Here is a 6,002-nt window from a genome sequence, read left to right as displayed (position 1 = left end):
ATGCAAGTAAATTGGAAAAGTTGGGGCTGATTTTCTTGCAGAAGAGATTGATAGAGGTATTCAAAATCTTCAGGGGATCAGAACTGAATAGACAGGGTATATCTGTTTAATGACAGAAGCTGAATAAGATCAAACAGCAGAAATTAACAGTCACGCTGGAATTGGAACTGCCTGATTCTGTGAGGAAAGGAGAGATAATTACAGCAGTCGCTCAGCATTTAAACTTGCTGGAGAAACCATCAGAATCTTTAGAAATGGCAAGAATTCAATTGCAAATGAAACAGCTTGACTTAGAGGTGAGAAATAAGGAAAGGACAGCAGAAATGAAACAGTTTGAGTTATGATTAAAAACAGAAGAGAGGGAAAAGATAGAGCAGCAGAACAGAAAGAAAAAGAGAGAGCTTCTGAACTTTAAAAACTGACTCTTAAAAAGGAAAGTCAGCTTAAAAGGATGGAGATAAAGGCTGAAGGTCACCTTAGTGAGGAAGTAGTGTGAACTCATGTGGAAGAGCAGAGAGTTAAAACAGTAAGGTTAGCAGCTGAAGAGGCTGATGGTTACGAGCTGGTCCATAAAACACGATTTGGCTTCCAGAATCAATTTCAGTCCATGAGGGATAGAAAATGGAGAAAAGAGAAATCCTTACATGAAAGGGAAAAGGTAGATCTCAGGGAAGATCATAAGGATAACTTACCACAGAGTAAAAAAGAGAGCCCCAAGGGAGACAAAGAGGTTAAAAAGATCCGGGTGTTTTCATTGCAATAAAATGGGCCACATATAATCACAGCATTGGCTGACCAGGAGCAAGCCAGATGTAGGAAAACCGGACAAGCCCGGGAGCTTTTTGGATTAGTAACAAAAAGCACAAGGGACGTTAGACAACTGCCTCAGAGTGTACAAGATGATCAGAGGTTGGTTAAGGAGGAAGTGCTGGATCTGCTTAAAAAATATACATGTAAGGGTAATGTTTATTCACATTGGTCAGGAGCATCAGGTAAACAGATTATGATATTAAGGGACACAGGATCCTCTCCGTCTGTGATGCTGAAGGATGGGGAGATATGTACTCCTGAGGGTCTATTGCCAGAAAAGGTACCTGTAACAAGAATTCATGGTGAGCTAAAACACACTCAGTTATATAAAGTGAGGATAGAGGATCCAGAGAAGAGTAGAGAATTTGTGGCAGGAGTATTGGACAAACTCTCAGCTCCAGGAATACAATTTGTCCTTGCAAATGACATAGCTGATACACCGGTAGGCGTGCTGCCTACACTAGTTGAAAAGCCAGTGGAGATGCAGGCAACTGAAGAAGTGAAGAATGCTTAGCCAGGAATTTTTCCAGATTGTGTGGTCACAAGATCACAGAGGCACAAGTTGAAGCAGGAGAGATCAAAAGGCACAGATAAGGAAGTTGACATAGCTTTATCTGAGACTTTTTAAATCAGATAAGTGGGACAAAGCAGGGGCAAATAGATAAACATGCAAGTGTCCTTAGCTCTGCTAAGCTTATCGAATTATAGCAGAAAGATGAAAACTTAAAACAGTTATATCAAAAGGCATTTATAGAGAGTGAATATATTCCTGCATGTTATCACTTAACAAATGATGTCTTAATGAGGAAATGGACCATCACACATTCAAGCAGATGAGAAATGGGCAGAAATTCATCAAATTGCTTTGCCAGTAGGGTATAGAAAAGAGATGCTGCAAGTGGCGCATGAGCTACCACTTGAATATCATTCAGGGGTGAGGAAAACACAGGCTAAAATGCAAAGACATTTTTCCTGGTCTGGACTACACAAGGATGTAGTTGAATTTTGCCAGCTAATTGGAAAACCACAGGCAGTAATAAAACCTGCACCTTTGATACCTATTCCAGCATTTGAGGAACCTTTCACAAACTTGATTGATTGTGTAGGTCCCTGACCTCAAACAAAAAGTGCCAGTAAGTATTTATTAACAATAATGGAGATATCGACTAGATTTCCAGAGGCAATCCCAATATGCAACATTACAGCCAAAAAGGTTGTAGAATTATTTAAAATTTATTGAATTACTTAAGCGATTACTCGATACCGACTACCAGTACAGACTCAGTCAGATCAAGCATTAAACTTCACATCCAAACTATTCAAGGAGGTTATGGAAAACTTGGGAATAAAGCAATTAAAATCTACTGCATACCATCCAAAATCGCAGGGAGCGCTAGAGAGATGGCATCAAACATTAAAGACCATGTTGAGGGTTTATAGTCAGGATTATCCAGATGATTGGGATAAGTGAGTTCCATTTGTACTTTTTGCGATCAGAGATGCACCAAATGAATCGACCAAATTCAGCCCATTTGAATTAACTTTTGGGCATGAAATAAGAGGACTGTTAAAATTTATTAAGAAGAAATTAATAAGTCAGAATTCAGAGATCACCCATTTGTCAACATGTCAAATTTTAGAGAATGATTAAATAGAATGGAGAGTTGGCCAGACAGCATTTAAAGATATCACAGTATACAATGGAACAAGAAGCACATACAAAATCACACATTCACAATTTTGCAACTGGGGATACTCCCAGTAACAGGTGAGCCTTTAAAAGTGTGATTTAGTGGACCTTATCAAATAGAGAGGAAATTGAGTGAGGTAAACTACTCGATAAGGACTCCAGACAGGAAGAAATCTCACAGAATGTGTCACGTGAATATGCTCAAAAGGTATTTTGATTGGGAAGGACAGCAAGAGGAGAAGGTGTTAATGATTGCAGCACAGAATGAAGAAACAAGTTCAGAGGATTCTGAAATGGATATTGCTCAAATCAATGAGAAAGTTGTCAAAAATTGGGATAAATCATTAAGTTACCTTTCATGAAAATTGACATGACTTGAAAAGAGTTTTATTATCTCATGGGGAGATATGCAGAAGTAAACTGAGAAGCACTAACCAAATTGTGCATGATGTAAATATAGGAGATGCATAACCCTTTAAAGTTGGCACAGGTTCAGAAAGAGATGGAGCGCATGGTCGAAATAGCATAATCGAAGTGAGTCACAGTGACTGGAGCTCACCCATAGTCATGGTGCCAAAGCTAAATGGTACGCAATGGTTATGTGTGGACTATCGCAAAGTCAATGCTGTTACAAAGACTGATGCATATTCAGTTCTACAGTTGGAGTACTGTTTTGAAAAAGTGGGACAAGCAACTTATATTTCTAAGTCGGATTTGCTCAGAAGCTACTGACAGGTACCTCTGTCAGACAGAGCAAAGGGAATTTCAGCTTTCGTAATGCACAATGGACTATATCAGTTCAAAGTCATGCCATTTGGTATGAAAAATGCTCCAGCCACATTTCAGAAACTGACTAATCAGGTCATTGCTGGATTACCCAATCATGTGGTACATATTGATGACCTGGTGATTTTTAGTCACTCATAGAAGGAACGTTTACAGCATTTATCGGACTTCTCCGATTGACGATGGAAGGCAGGCTTGGTGGTAAATCTAGCTAGACGTGAATTTGCCAAAACCCAAGTTACTTTCCCGGGCCGTGTTATTGGACATGGACAAATGGCTCCACGGGATGTGAAAACAAAAGTAATTGCAGAATTTCCCACATGGTTGATGATAAATGCAGTACTACAATTTTTGGGATTGAGTAGATTTTACTGAAAGTTTGTGCCGAACTTTAGCAGTGTGGCTGCTCCACTCACCGAATTGTTAAGAAAGAGCAAGATGTTTCAGTGGACAGTGGACTGTCAAAAGGCTTTTGACAGCCTAAAAACTGTGTTAACCACTGGCCCAGTATTAGCCACACTGGATTCCACAAAGCCTTTCAAGGTGGCTATCGATGCCAGTGATGTGGGTGTCGGTGCAGTGTTCCTGCAGGAGGGAGACGAGAAAATAGAAAGACTCATCGGGTATTTTTTGATGTTTATGGTTCACTTTTTTAAGGGGGAAGGTTGTCACAAAGCTGGTCCCTTTTTTTCCAAAAGCTGTTCCTATTCTCAAGGATACTGTGTCTTTGGTTTCTTATCAAGGGTAATAAAACCTTCCTGGCTCCAATTAGACTGGTTTGGTACAGAGATTAAAGTGTATTGAGGGGTCTTTCTTAAATATGTAAATGGGTGAGACTTCAGACCAAAGTGATCATGTTTTAGAAATGACCTGTATAAGATGAAAGAGGAGCGGTCAGCTATCCAGCCGAGCAGTTCAGTCCAGAACTAGTTAGGAGTTCAACAGCGAGCTGTGTGGAAACGGGCTCTTTCTTTCTCTCTACCTTTCTAACTTCAACCTGCAAGCATTTGTTCCATTTGTACTTTTTTTTAAGGGGGCTTGCTTATTGCGACAGCTGTGTATATTCTGAACAGCATAATTAAGTCTAGTTTGGACAGACTTAAGTTCTGTAGGGGTTCTTTACTCTGTTCTTTGTGTTCCATTGTGTAATTTTGTGCAAAAACGTCTGTCCGTTTTAAAACCTGATAGTCAACTTTGCAAACTTACTCTGGGTAATTTTCACTGTACACTTACCCAAACAAATTGCAAAGTTATGGCCTGGGTTGCCTGCTCAAGAATGTTTTGAGTGGTCTGGCCTAGTCCATAACATGAGGAACCATGGTAAGTTGCTGTAGGGTACCTTGTGGGTCAAAGCTTCCCAAACTGTGGGCCAGGACCACCATAGGAGGTTGCAAGATGTGAATTTGGTGTCATGAGCATGGAGGCAGCAATTGTTCCCATGGAGATCTGACTGAGTGTTAACAGCTGTGAGACTCTTTTAAATTCTCAGTTTTTAAAAAATGTAGGGCATGAGAAACTATCTGATCTTTGAGACTGATTGCTCCACTAAAAAAGTGAAATTGTAGATTTTTAAAGAAATCCTGAAATTTAACTACATTGCCTTATTTGTGACCTCTCAAACACAGAAAGCCTCTGTCCCCCATCCCTGTTCTCACAGTGAGGTTGAAGCAATTTTCAAACTTTGAATTGGGGAACAGTGGGAAAACCTTTACAAACGGGTGTAAATGGTAAATACTCAACCACTGTGTGTTGGTGATGATAGAGTAACGTTTCAGGTGGTGGATAAGATACCAGTCGAGGAGGATTCTTTGTACTGGATGGCATGTAGCTTCTTGAGTATTGTTGGAGTTGCACTCACTCAGGACAGTATTCAGTCACAGTCATATCAGGTACCTTATAGATAGTGGACTGACACTGAGGATTGATAAAAGCATTGGTAATGGGGAAAGGTGGGAGAATGGGTGGGAAATAGCTCAGCCATGATCAAATGGTAGAGCAGACTCAATGGGCTGAATGGCCTAATTCTGCTCCTATATCTAGTCAGGAAGTGACTTACACACTGCAGAATTCCCACCCTCTCACTGATTATTGTGTTCACAGTATCTATATGGCTGGTCCAGTTCTGGGAAACGATAACCTCCTAGATGTTAATAGTGGGGAAATCATGATGGTGATGCCATTGAACATCAGAGGGCAATTAGGATTTATTAAAGATGGCCATTGTTTGGCACTTGAGTAAGGTGAATATTACTTGCTAAGCCAAAGATTGAAAATTGTCCAGTTTTTGCTACATCTGGACACAAGCTGCCTAGTAACTAAGGAGTGACAAATGTTGGTGAACACTGTGAAATCATTAGCCAATATCCCCACATGTGAATTGATAATGAAATGAAGATCATTGATAAAGCAGCCAAAGATGGTTGAACTAAGAACGCTACAGTGGAGAACTCTAGATGTGGTGTCTCAGGATTGAGATTATGAATCCCTGACAGTTAAAACCACTTTCTTTGTGCTGTGTACGACTCTAACTGACAGTAAGTTCTCCCATGATTCCTGGCATCTTGTTCAAGATCCTTAATGCTGTACTTAATCAAACGCTGTCTTACTTTTAAGGGCAGTCACTCTCACCTCACGTCTGGTCTTCAGCTCCTTTGTCCACACTAGCATCAAGGCTATAATGAGGTCAAATGTTGACTGGATCTGGATGAACCCATAC

This window comes from Hemiscyllium ocellatum, chromosome 19, assembly GCF_020745735.1.
Source record: "Hemiscyllium ocellatum isolate sHemOce1 chromosome 19, sHemOce1.pat.X.cur, whole genome shotgun sequence".
Lineage (NCBI taxonomy): Eukaryota > Metazoa > Chordata > Chondrichthyes > Orectolobiformes > Hemiscylliidae > Hemiscyllium > Hemiscyllium ocellatum.
This window is presented reverse-complemented; position numbering follows the sequence as displayed.